The following is a 14,480-nucleotide window of genomic DNA, read 5'->3' on the forward strand; positions in this document are numbered from 1 at the left end:
TTTGCGGTAATAACCCACCAGACCAAGGAATGTTCTGCATTGTGATTTACATTTAGGTTTAGGCCAAGTGAGGACTGCTTCCACCTTACTGGGCTGAGGTTTAACCTGCCCTCTACCTATGACATATCCCAAGTATTTCGCCTCCACCATTCCAATGGCACAGTTTTCAGGGTTAGCGGTAAACCCATGTGCCCGTAAAGACTGTAACACTGTCTCTACCCTTGGAAGGTGTGACTCCCAGCTACAGATGATGAGGTCATCTAAATATGCAGCTGCATACTTCCTGAGGGGCCGAAGCAACTTATTCATAGCCCTCTGGAAAGTTGCTGGGGCTCCATGCAAACCAAAAGGCAGCATTTTGTACTGGAACAAACCCTCTGGGGTAGAGAAGGCTGTTTTTGCTTTAGCAACTTCAGTCAAAGGAATCTGCCAATGCCCTTTTGTCAAATCAAAAGTGGTGAGATACTGGCTTTTTGCTCGATTCTCCACCAGCTCGTCAACCCGGGGCATAGGGTAGGAATCAAACTGAGAAACTTTAACTTGCAAAAGTCATTACAAAATCTTAAAGCGCCCAAAGGCTTAGGCACTAAGACAATGGGGTTATTCCATTCACTGTTTGACTCCTCTATGACCCCCAAGTGCAGCATATCCTCCACCTCTTGTTTTACTGCTGCCCATTTTACCTCAGGTATGCAATAGGGTCTCTGCTTTATTATCACCCCAGGAGGAGTAACAATATCATGCTGTATGATTTGGGTCTTTCCTGGAATAGCAGAGAAGACATCTTGGTTTCGAGATACTAAGCTCACTACTTCCCTTTTTTGGCTAAGACTGAGGGTGACCTCAATGGGTACTCGATAGTCTGGGTTCTTTCTTGCCACTAAAGAGGGCTGACTGGCACTTTCTTTACAAGGTTTTAATAAATTTATATGGTAAATTTGTGCCTCCTTCCTTCTACCCTCCTGTCGTACCCTGTAGTTTACAAGTCCCACTGCCTCTATGATCTCATAAGGACCTCGCCATTGAGCATACAATTTGCTCTCAATAGTAGGCACAAGCACCAGTACCTTGTCTCATGGTTTGAAAGACCGGTCAACTGTGGTAATGTCATAATTGCATTTCTGGCGCTGTTGAGCTCTGTCCATATGTTCGATCTTAAGGCAGAAAGGCAGTCTATGATGCTGTTAATGTGGCTACAACCTTGTCTAAGTCTGGGCCAAACAAGATATCCCCATTGTAAGGTAATGCTTCTAAGGCTCTCTTAGAATCTGCATCCGCCTTCCATGACTGCAGAATGCGGCGGGCAGACACTGCCGTGGCTGAAGCCATAGAAGCTAGGAGACTGGCATCCAAGGATGCTTCTCCAATATATGAAGCTGCATCTCTTATGTGAGCTACATAAGACATCTGACCCCGAGAGGCGTCTGAGGGAAAAGATTCTTCAAGGGTGTCTGCCCAGCTCTCAATTGATTTAGCCACCCATGCAATAGCTATGGTCGGGTGAGCAATGGCGCCTGAAAGAGAGTACAGCCATGGCCAAAAGTTTTGAGAATGACACAAGCATTGGTTTTCACAAAGTTTGCTGCTCCAGTGTTTTCAGACCTTTTTGTCAGATATTACTATGGTGTACTGAAGTAAAATTACAAGCATTTCATATGTATCAAAGGCTTTTATTGACAATTAAATTATTTATGCAAAGATTCAATATTTGCAGTGTTGACCATTCTTTTTCAAGGTCTCTGCAATTTGCCCTGGCATGCTGTCAATCAACTTCTGGGCCACATACTGACTGATGGCCCCCATTCTTGCCTAATCAATGCTTGGCTTTCTCTCTTGCCTAATCAGTGCTTGGAGTTTCTCAGAATTTGTGGGTTTTTGTTTGTCCACCCACCTCTTGAGGATTTACCACAAGTTCTCAATGGGATTAAGGTCTGGGGAGTTTCCTGGCCATGAACCCAACATTTTGATGTTTTGTTCCCCGAGCCACTTGGTTATCACTTTTACCTTATGGCAAGGTGCTCCATCATGCTGGAAAAGGCATTGTTCGTCACCAAACTGTTCTTGGATGGTTGGGAGAAGTTGCTCTTGGAGGATGTTTTGGTACCATTCTTTATTCGTGGCTGTGTTCTTAGGCAAAATTGTGAGTGATCCCCCCATGCCAACAGCAAAGCAGGCAGTGGCAGCATCTGTGCGGGCTATAGCAGTGGTGGTGATGGTGCAGCCTGCGGGACCTGGCAGCGGCGGATGGCGAGACCTGGCAGTGTCGGCGGCGGTAGTGTTGTGTCCCGGCATCTGTGCGGGCTTCGGGCCTGGATCCGAGAGGATCCAGTCCCTGCCAGTCATTCTGCCGAGTACGGCAGCAGTGCCCAATTCAAAGATGGCCGCTGCAAGCCAATCATAGCTCGCGACATCATCGCCGCTCCCTCGGCTAGCTTATACAAGCCAGCGCAAGGAGGTAGCATGGTAGTCCTAGTAGCTAATTGGCTGCCACCCCCCCAGGCAAAGACGCCAAAGCCTTTGGCGGGTTGGCGCCAGCCAGGCGAAGACATCAAAGCCCTGGTGGGTTGGAGCCTGCCAGGCGAAAACGTCGGAGCCCTGACAAGTTGGTGTCCGCCAAGCGAAGACGCCGAAGTCCTGGGGTGGCGGCGGCCATGAAAAAGAGCTTAGAGGCCGCCCCAGGTGAAGGTGCAGATAAAATGTAAAAAATGTAAAAAAATCGGTGTCTTTATTTTAATATTTCTTTGACAGGTGTACTACGGGTACCAGTTGGCCCAAAATGCTCTACTTGCTTGTACTTGTGGTTTTCCAAGTACCAGCATGCGGAGGAGGCTTGCTGAGATCTATTGTTCACCTGCAAAAGAAAATATTCTTTAAAATGCACCCACTAGGCGAAAAGGACAACAGAAGCTCAGGGGAGGTGGCAGCCATGCAAAATAGCTAATTGGCTGCCACCCCCAAGCAAAGACGCCGAAACCCTGGCGGGTTGGTGCCCGCCAGGCGAAGATGATCGAGGTCCTAGTAGGCAGCAGCCAAGAAAAAGAGCTGATACAGGCTGCCACCCACTAGGTGAAGACGCCGAAGCCCTGGCAAGTTGGCGCCCGCCAGGCAAAGATGCCAGAAGTCCTAGTGGGCAGTGGCCATGCAAAGGAGCTGACAGGCTGCCGCCCACTAGGCGAAGACGCCAAAGCCCTGGTGGATTGACGCCACCCAGGGAAAGACGCCAAAGCCCTGGCAGGTTGGCGCCCGCCAGGCGAAGACGGCGTGGTCCTGGGGTGGCGGCGGCCATGAATAAAAGCTTAAAGACCGCCGCCGCCCCCCAGGTGAAGGTAGAGATAAAATGTACAAAATTTTTAAATCTGTGTCTGTTTCTTTTAATATTTCTTTTAAAGATGTACTACAGGTACCAGTGGGCCCAAAATGCTCCGCTTGCTGCTACTTGTGGTTTTCAAGTACCAGCATGTGGGGGAGGCTTGCCCAGACCTGCAAAAGAAAATCTACTTTAAAATGCACCACATTACACAATCAACCCGGCACCCACCACCCAGGGGTGGCGGGGATAGCCCCGGGCTTACAGCCTGGGCCTGGAGTGCCCTGGAGAGGGGGACCCCTTTTTTTTGGGGGGGGGGGGCAAGCTCCTTAGGGATCCCCAGCCTGGGCTGACTAGCGGTCAGGGATGATGCTTCAGCTGGGGGACCCGGTGAAAGGGCTCCCCTGGCTGTGGCATCACCCCCCTGCTAGAAAGGGTCCGGTGCTGCTTCTAGTAAATACGGGGGGACCCTACGCATTTTTTCCCCCTGTATTTCTAGGACCAGCTCAGAGCACAGTGCTGGTTGCGCTGAATATGGGGGACCCCTATGTCATTTGTTTCCCGTATTTTGGCTACCAGGACTGGTTCTGAAAAGCCTGGTGCTGGTTGTGCTTAATACAGGGGACCCCTACGTCATTTGTTCCCTGTATTTAGCACAACCAGTACTGGGTCTTCAAATCCAGGTGCTGGTTGCTTTTTGGGGGGGGCGGGGCATGCCTTTTTTTTAATATATTTTCAGGTACTCCATTGGATAATCTACTGGAGGACAGATTGGCTACAGGGATACATAGGTGAGTATGTGAGATAGTTTGTGCATGTATGTTTTAATAAATTTTACTTTTCTACGGTGTGTGTTGTGTGGTTTTTTAATATTGCTTTTGCTGTGGAACTACTGGTACCAGCAGGCCCAAAATGCCTTGCATGCTGATACTTGTGATTCTCCAATTATGAGCATGCGGGGGAGGCTTGCTGGGAACTGTGGGCCTGATTCAGAGCGGCTCGTAAGCAGCCGCTCGTTCGCTCCGAGCGATGTTCGCACAACTGTGCATACGTATGGGTCGTAATGCGCATGCGCCAACCAGTCATTGTGGTCAGAAATAGAGCGCTCGCAAAATAGCGAGTGCCTGCTAATTTGAGTGACAGGATGAGGCGTTTATGGGTGGTAACAGGGGAAGGTGCTTGAAAACGGGGAGTGGAGATCCGAACGCAGGCGTGCCAAACGGTCAAAACGGGCGTTTTAAGGGTGTGCATAATTAACAAAGCAGCGTCATCGACCACGTCACTTGGTTGTTTCTTAGCCTGAACTGTTCACATGATTGCGGTAGGAAAATCCAACCACAAGCACTGCGAGCAGTTCAGACACCTTTCGATGTACTCGATTAATCTAATAAATAGCGGAGATGACGTAGGATGCGAGCGGCCAGGGGGCGTCTCTACAAAATAGCGAGCGCATGTTTTGTTCGCTTGCTCAGACATAGAGGCATCAACAGACTGCAAAGAGCGAGCGCTCAATTTAAATAGCCGGCCCCTTTTTCTGAACGAGCGAGCGCAAATAGCGTCCGGCTCTGAATCAGGCCCTGTAGTTGCACAGCAAAAGACAATATTCAAACTTTACTTGCACCACACTTTACATTATCAACCCGGCACCCACCGCCCAAGGGTGCTGGGGATAGCCCCAGGCTATCAGCCTAGGGTGCCCTGGAGAGGGGGGACCAGAACTGCCCAGGGATCCCTGGCCTGGGCTGACTAGCAGTCAGGGGTGATGCTATGGCTGTGGGGCCCGGGAAAGGGCTCCTCTGGCTGTGGCATCACCCCCCTACTAGAAAGGGTCCGGTGCTGGTAAATAGAAGGGGACCCTACACATTTTTTCCCCCTGTATTTCTAGGATCAACTCCGAGCCCAGTGCTGGTTGCACTGAATCCGGGGGACCTCTACATCATTTGTCCCTCATATTTTGGCAACCAGGACTGGTTCTGAAAAGCCTGATGCTGGTTGTGCTTAATACGGGGGACCCCTACATAGTTTGTCCCCTGTATTTAGCACAACCAGTACTGGGTCTCCAAAGCCCAGTGCTGTTTGTCCTTTGGGGGGGTGGGGCCACGCCATTATTTTTTTACACAGGATTTTTTTTAAACACAGAAACTTAGACGGGTCTAATTGTTCATATCCGTGCTTCTGTGTTTATATATATATATATATATATATATATATATATATATACACACACACACAGTCAGGTGCATTGGGACATTGACAGAAATTTCATATTTTGGCCTCTATTCACCACCACAATGGCTTTGCAATGAAGCAAACAAGATGTGCTTTAACTGCAGACTTTCAGATTTAATTTGAGGGTAATTACATCCAAATCAGGTGAACGGTGTAGGAATTACAACGGTTTCTATATGTGCCTCCAACTTTTTAAGGGGCCAAAAGTAATGGGACTATCAACTCAAAAGCTATTTCATAGACAGGTGTCGGCTATTCCCTCGTTATTTCATTATCAGTTAAGCAGGTAAAAGTTCTGGAGTTGATTCTAGGTGTGACATTTGCATTTGGAATCAGTTGCTGTCGACTCTCAATATGAGATCCAAAGAGCTGTCACTATCAGTGAAGCAAGCCATCATTAGGCTGAAAAATCAAAACAAACCCATCAGAGAGAGAGCAAAAACATTAGGTGTGGCCAAATCAACTGTTTGGAACATTCTTAAAAAGAAAGAACGCATCGGAGAGCTCAGCAACACCAAAAGACCTAGAAGACCACGGAAAACAACTGTGGTGGATGACAGAAGAATTATTTCCCTGGTGAAGAAAAACCCCTTCACAACAGTTGGCCAAATCAAGAACACTCTCCAGGAGGTAGGTGTATATGTGTCAAAATCAACAATCAAGAGAAGACTTCACAAGAGTGAATATAGAGGGTTCACCAAAAGATGTAAACCATTGGTGAGCCTCAAAAACAGGAAGACTAGATTAGAGTTTGCCAAACAACATCTAAAAAAGCCATTACAATTCTGGAACAACATCCTATGGATGGATGAAACAAAGATCAACTTGTACCAGAGTGATGGGAAGAGAAGAGTATGGCGAAGGAAAGGAACTGCTCATGATCCAAAACATACCACCTCATCAGTGAAGCATGGTGGTGGTAGTGTCATGCCGTGGGCATGTATGGCTGCCAATGGAACTGGTTCCCTTGTATTTATTGATGTGACTGCTGACAAAAGCAGCAGAATGAATTCTGAAGTGTTTCGGGCAATATTATATGCTCATATTCAGTCAAATGCTTCCGAACTCATTGGACGGCGCTTCACAGTGCAGATGGACAATGACCCGAAGCATACTCCAAAAGCAACCAGTTTTTTAAGGCTAAAAGTGGAATGTTATGAAATGGCCAAGTCAATCCCCTGACCTGAATCCGATTGAGCATGCATTTCACTTGATGAAGACAAAACTGAAGGGAAAATGCCCCAAGAACAAGACATTTGCAGCAAAGGCCTGGCAGAACATCACAAGGGATGAAACCCAGCGTCTGGTGATGTCTATGCGTTCCAGACTTCAGCCTGTAATTGCCTGCAAAGAATTTGCAACAAAGTATTAAAAAGTGAAAGTTAGATTTAGGATTGTTTAGTTTGTCCCATTACTTTTGGCCCCTTAAAAAGTGGGAGGCACATATAGAAACCGTTGTAATTCCTACACCGTTCACCTGATTTGGATGTAATTACCCTCAAATTAAATCTGAAAGTCTGCAGTTAAAGCACATCTTGTTTGTTTCATTTCAAAGCCATTGTGGTGAATAGAGGCCAAAATATGAAAATTCTGTCAATGTCCCAATATTTATGCACGTGTGTGTGTGTGTACATATATATATATATATATATATATATATATATATATATACACATACACACACACACACACACATATAAGGTGTTTGTTTTAGGAGTTTTTTGGGTTATTAGCTTCACAGGAGACTAATACCCCTTTTCCACCTAAATTCCGGGTCTGACCCGGAGTTGGAACAAAGTTCCTATCCGGATCAGACTAGGAATTTTGCCGGCGCTGACTTGGGATATTCCCGAGTCAGCGCCGCTCACACCGCAGTCGGGTCTGCATAGACCCGGCTTTTGCGGAGTGAAAGTGGACGCTTGGAGATGACGTCAACTCCAAGCGCCACTGAAGCCGGACCAATCGGCCGGCTAGCAGCGCACTCCAGGTCTTCGTGACCCGGAGTGCGCTGTTCCCATAGCAGGGTTTCACGGGCTACGCCCGAGTTAAACCCTGCTAGTTACCTGGGTTGGATTGCCGGGTCACTCGACCCGGCGATCCAATCCTCTGCCCTTTTATACCAGGGAGCTGCCCGGGTTAACCCTTCAAAAACCCGGCTTTTAGCTCCGGTGTAAAAGGGGTATAATTAGGGTTTTCAGCTGTGTGGCTGTTTTTTAGTGCTGTAAGGCTGATCATTACAGAGAAACACTGCCTGGGGAGAGGACAGCCTTTCATGTCTCTGTGAGAGAATCAGGTTGATAAAAAGCAGGTAAACTAAACCTGGAAAAACCTTCTTATACTTTGTTTATTAGTGAGTTAGGATCACTTCTGTATAGCTAGTGCCAGATGGCAAGGTGTTTATTGCTGTTTATTTTTGTTTGTATTACCTAATAAAACTGGCGGTGCCCAGTTGCACCAGACCAGTGGACTTTGTGTGATTTCTCAGCTACTGTGCAGTGCCATCTACCCCAGGAAATGGTACCAGTTCCCTGACCTTGCTACATGTGTTGGAGAATGTGGGCATTTGTGGTCTGCGCATAGGTGAAGACAGCAGCAGCTTTGAGAGTTCTGCAGAAAGCAGGTCTGTGTTTGTCTGGACTGAAATTAAATGTGGCACAGAGTAAAACTGCAGGTGTAATACTCTGCAGAAGCTTGTTCACAGTGGGACATGCTGGAAGCTGTGGTGTCTCACACATAGAAGCAAGTCCAGGTGGTGCTTTGGCTGCAGAGTTGTGGAATCTGGGTTAGTGGGGCCAGAAAGGTCTCACATGCCTAAAAGACTTGACAGTTATATGATTAAATGTTTTAGGTGTGGTATGCCAGGACATGTTGTTGCTAATTGTCCAGCTGTTCAAGAACCTATGCAATGTGATGCTGTCTTTGAACGTTGCACAATGTCTCTTTCCCAGTTTAGCCTGTACTGTTACACCTTCAACTGAGTCCGAAAAACAAATGTGTGTGGTGGTTATGGGCAGAGCCGTAACTAGACTTTTTGGTGCCCTTTGCCAGAAAGAGCATTGGCGCCCCCCTCATTTTTCAAAGGGACATAATGCACCCAAAAAAGGGCCATGGCCTTATGGGGAAGGGCCAGGGAAGAGATATGAGAGGCCAGGAGATGCTGGGTATGAAATAAGAAGAAGCTACAAGCAAGAATTATAATAAACAGAAATTGACAGGCCCAAACAGTGCCCCCTGACCTGTGGTGCCCTGTGCGATGGCACCGGCCGCACTACCCTAGCTACAGCCCTGGTTATGGGAGGTGGGGTAAAGGCATTGTTGGACTCAGGAAGTGTAATCACCCTTGTGAAAGATGGGTTGGCAAATGCATTAAAGAGCCTGCAAACAACTGTTGGTGTTACTTGCATACATGGTGACACCCGTTATTATAATACTGCTGAAGTGAATATTGAGACCCCTTGTGGTTCAGCTGTGGTTAATGTGGGAATGGTTCCTTCCTAGGTACATGATGATATAATAGGGGGAGACTTTCCCCATTTCTGGAAATTGTGGAAGTCCCGTGTGGTCGCTGAGGTGAACAGTGTAGAGCCAGTAGACCATTCTGGGGATATGCTGGCTGCAGGTGTGACCCCGGAACCCTCAGATGCCTGTCCTGTTGCTAGTATGGCTGGGGGAAGTGGTAGATGATGAGGAACAAGGTTAGGTACCTCCTCCAGAGGAGGCAGAGGTGATAGACAGGGTGGAAAGCATACCTCCCCTTGAAGTGAGAAAGGATTTGTTCGCATCTGAACAGTTAAAGGACTCGACCTTGATAAGAGCCAGAGAAAATGTGAAAGTTGTTAATGGAAACCCGTTAGACCCAGATAGCAGGCTTAGGTTTCCACACATGGCCCTTAACAATGAGCTCTTGTATCAAGTGACAAAAAGGGGAGAGGATGTGGTAGAACAGCTTGTTGTTCCCTAGACATATAGAAGAACTGTATTGGACCTTGCTCATGGTCATATCACCGCAGGACACCTTGGGGCTGAAAAGACCCTTGAAAGGGTTTTCCAGCGGTTCTTTTGGCCTGGGGTGTATAAAGATATGTCTGAATTCAGTTCTTCTTGCCCTGAGTGCCAGTATCATGCACCTAGACCCCATTTCAAGAGTCCTCTAGTGTCCATGCCTGTTATAGAGGTCCCATTTGAACAGATAGCCATGGATTTGGTTGGGCCCTTGTTAAAGTCTACTTGGGGACATCAGTATATCCTTGTAATAGTGGATTATGCTACTCGATATCCTGAGGCAAATCCTTTTGCGTAATATGTCAGCCAAGGGTATAGCTAGAGAGCTGGTGTATGTTTTCAGCAGGGTGGGAATACCAAAATAAATTTTAACTGACCCTTTATGTCTAGAATTATGAAGGAGTTGTGCAAATTGTTTAAAGTTACTCACTTGAGAACCTCCATTTACCATCCTCAAATAGATGGATTGGTCGAGAGGGATTCAACAAAACTTTAAAAAGTATGCTAAAAAAGGATGGGAAAAACTGTAATTATTTTTTTTTTTTAATAATAGTTTTTATTGACAGTTTAATACAAAGAAATGGGGATACAGAAGGAAAAAGAGGTGAAGAGGGGGAAGCCAGACATATTGCATATCAAAATATAAATCAATCGATCTTGGTCAATTTACATATAATTAATACTTAAATATTTTAGGAAAAGAACGATGTTTTATAAAACACTTCACAACAAATATAGACAAGATACTAAATAATCAGTTATTGGAACTACCCCAAATCTGCGTGAGGTGAGCAGAGAACACCGAGATCAACCGGAACACTATAAATGGTGGAATGGCCTTGTTTTTCCCTATATTCTCCCCATTTAAACTATTTCATATGGATGGAATTGATGGAGGAGTATTTGGTATTGGTTGTTTCAAAAACAAAATGCTTATGGATCTTGTTTTCTATGATTCTGATGTTGGGGAGAGAGGCTGTCTTCCACCCCTGAGCAATTGTAGCTTTTGTAGCAATCAACACATGACCCATAATATATCTCTCGCCACGTGATAATTCCCCAGGATAAAAGTGGAATAAGGCAACTAGAGGCTCCGCTTGAATGGTTACACCAACTATTTTACTTATCATAAAAAATACCGCATTCCACAAGGGACGAAGTAGAGGACAGGACCAGAATACATGAAAGATGTCTCCCACCAAACCACAACCTCTCCAGCAATATTGTGAGACAGAGGGCCAGATCTTATGCTGCCTGTCAGGAGTAAAATATGCTCTCTGAAGTAATTTGTAGTACATTTCTGAATGGTTGATACATTTGGATATAGTAAAACTTGAACGAAAAATAATATTCCAGTCCTCGAAAAATAATTATTTGTTGCCATAGTTGATGATGTCTGTTAGAGAAGTACCACAGTTTTCCACTGGATACTCTCCTTTTGATGTTGTATGGAAGACATCCCAGAGGGTTGCTAGATGTTGCTAAGGAGACATGGGAAGGACAACCCACACCCTATAAAAGTGTAATTGAACATGTCTCTCAGATGCAAGACAGGATTGCGGCTGTGGTGCCTATTGTCAAAGAACATAAGGAGCAGGCCCAACAGAGTGTATAACCGGAATACCAGGGTATGTACATTTTCCACTGGGGACAGAGTGCTTTTTTTGATACCCACAGTGGAAAGCAAGTTTTTGGCTAAATGGCAAGGTCCATATGAAGTCAGGGAGAAAGTGGGTGAGGTTAACTATAAAGTATACCAACCAGGCAAGAGAAAGCCTGAACAAATTTACCATGTTCACCTTATCAAACCCTGGAAAGATATGTTTGCTCTGTTAGTTGAACCAAGCCCACCAGTAGCGTCAGTCCCTTTGGTTCCAGAACTAAAAGTGTCCGAAACCCTGTCAGCCGCTCAAAAGAATGAGGCTAAGGAGTTGCTTATTAGGAACAGATTTGTTTTCAGCACATAATAAAGCATGATGATATTACAGAGCCAGGTGTTAAGGTCAATCTAAAGTCATTTAGAATTCCTGAACCACAGCGTGAGGCTGTCTCTAAAGAGGTTAGGAATATGCTAGAACTTGGTGTCATCGAGGAGTCTAATAGTGAGTGGTCCAGTCCCATAGTTCTGATTCCGAAGCCTGATGGCAGACTACGCTTCTGTAACGATTTTCAGAAGTTAAATGCAGTTTTAAAAAATTTGATGTGTATCCCATGTCACGTGTGGATGAGTTGATAGAGAGGCTGGGCCAGATATCTCACCACACTGGACCTGACAAAGGGTTGTTGGCAGATACCATTAACTGATAAGGCGAGAAAAAACAGCCTTTTTGGGTTGCATGGGGCCCCAGCAACCTTCCAACGTACAATGGATAGAATTTTGAAACCCCACAGACAGTATGCAGCGGCCTATCTGGATGATGTGATAGTCCACAGTCCATCCAGACTGGGAATCTCACTTAGTCAGAGTACAGGCGGTACTGGACTCAATTAGGAAGGCTGGCCTAACAGCCAACCCTAAGAAATGTTGCCTTTCAATGGAAGAGGTTCTATACTTGGGTACACCATAGGGAGAGGCTTGATTAAGCCCCAGTCAAACAAAATTGAAGCCATACAAAACTGGCACCGTCCCGTAAACAAAAAACAAGTTAGAGCTTTTTTTAGGGATCACTGGGTACTTCAGACGGGATGTAGTCCGGAAGCCGACGGTCTAAATCCCGACCGCCGGCTTCCAGACACTGTAATCCCGGTGTGGTACTAATGACAGGCGTCAAAAACTCGACGCCTGTCATTAACCAGACACCGGAAGAGTGACGCCCGACATACCGAACGAAGGGAGGGGAGGGTTAGGTTTTAGGGTTAGGTTTAGGGCTCCCGGGGGGACTTAGGGTTAGGCACCCCCGGGGGAAGGTTAGGGTTAGGCCGCGGTGAAGGGGGGGTTAGGTTTAGGCACTTACAGCGGGGATTAGGGTTAGGCACTTGGGGGGAGGTTAGGGTTAGGCCTAAGGGAGGGCTAGGGTAGGGAATTAGGTTAGCGATACTTACCTTAGGACGATCGGGATTTTCACCCTTGCTGGGCAGCCGCTGTCGGGATTTGAACCGCCGGCCATGTGTCTGGCGGTAATACTTACCACGCCCCTTCAGACGGTTTATCCCAAATTCTCCCACCACAGCGGTGCCACTAACAGACCTTACAAAAGGGAAACATTCTAACTTGGTGAAATGGGGCCCTGAGGCTGAAGAAGCGTTTCAGGCATTGAAAGTGGCTTTGTGTTCACAACCGCTGTTGATAACACCAGACTTTTCTCAAGAGTTTGTGGTTCAGACGGATGCCTCAGAGGTAGGCGTAGGAGCAGTGTTGTCCCAAAGTAGGGATGGGGAGGAGCACCCCATTGTTTATCTGAGCAGAAAACTCAATGACCATGAAAAAAGGTACGCTGTTGTTGAAAAAGAGGCTTTGGCCATTAAGTGGGTGTTGGACAGACGGTTTAAGCTAAAAACGGATCATGCCCCATTAAAATGGATGCAAGTAAAGCGAGGCCAAAATGCCAAGGTAACAAGATGGTTTTTAGCTTTGTAGGAATTTACATTTACTGTGGAACATAGGCTGGGGTCCCAACTGGCTAATGCAGATCCGTTGTCCCGCATCTTTTGTTTGGGGGCTGCAAGTGTTCTGTCCCCTGGGTCGAAACAGGGGCGGGGGATATGTGACAAGGTCACTGGCATCATAGTGGAAGGCAGATATATTTGCCCTAGATTCCTGACCTATGTCTTTTGAAACCTCAGGAAGGTTTTTGGGTTAGGAGTTTTTTAGGTTATTAGCTTCACAGGAGACTAATTAGGGTTTTTAGCTGTGTGGCTGTTTTTTTTAGTGCTGTGAGGCTGATCATTACAGAGAAACACTGCCTGGAGAAAGGACAGCCTTTTATGTCTCTGAGAGAATCAGGTTGATAAAAAGCAGGTAAACTAAACCTGGAAAAACCTTCTTATACTTTGGTTATTAGTGAGTTAGGATCACTTCTGTATAGCTAGTGCCAGATGGCAAGGTGTTTATTTCTGTTTATATTGCCTAATAAAACTGGCAGAGGCCAGTTGCACCAGACCAGTGGACTTTGTGTGATTTCTCAGCTGCTGCGCAGTACCATCTACCCCAGTAGATGGTACCAGTTCCCCGACCTTGCTACAATACATACATAATCAGTGTTCTCCCCACGCTTAAATTCCCCTGCTGCTCGCCACTTTGACATCAGCGCAACCTTATGGCCTTGTCACAGTTCCCAGAAGACGTCAGATTGGAGGGCAGAGTGGATCCCTCGCCCAGTGTGAAAGGAAGGGTATGCAGTTGCCAGTGAACAGTGTAGAGAGTGGACAGACAGAACGTGTCTACTCTCTGCGTTTCAGCCAGCAAGTGATGCAGTATCTGGGCAGTGTCAAAAATGTATTTGTGTCTAAAAAAGCAATATCTCAGCGCTCTTAAAAATTGTGTCCAAAAAGCAAATTACCAACATGTGGGAAGCGCTGCCATCTTTGCCCAGCCAGCAAGTGGGATTAGCTTTCTGTGTCCAAAAAGCAAGTGTGCATGATCTGGAAAGGTCCCACACATGCTGTGGCCACACCCCCTCCACAGGGGCCCTGGGAAGTTACTGTATTAGGTCCCAAGATTTCTATTGGCAGCCCTGATTATACAGTATTAATAATTGACCTTATAGGTGGTCTATACCAGTGCACCTCTAACAGTGCATGTTTTCCAGATCTCCTAGTTCGTGCACAAGTGTATTCATTACTGGCTCACACATTTTAAAAGATCAACAGGTGGTGCTAATTATTTAATTTGTGACACTGAGGGGATTTTAAAAACATGCAACTTTAGTATTATTGTCCTTATGGTGTGGGCTGGGAAGGGAGGTCTCCAGGCAACCGGAAACACCCGTGCGTTTGCCTATGG

Source organism: Taudactylus pleione, unplaced genomic scaffold (genome assembly GCF_031769625.1).
Source record: "Taudactylus pleione unplaced genomic scaffold, aTauple2 ptg000760l, whole genome shotgun sequence".
NCBI lineage: Eukaryota > Metazoa > Chordata > Amphibia > Anura > Myobatrachidae > Taudactylus > Taudactylus pleione.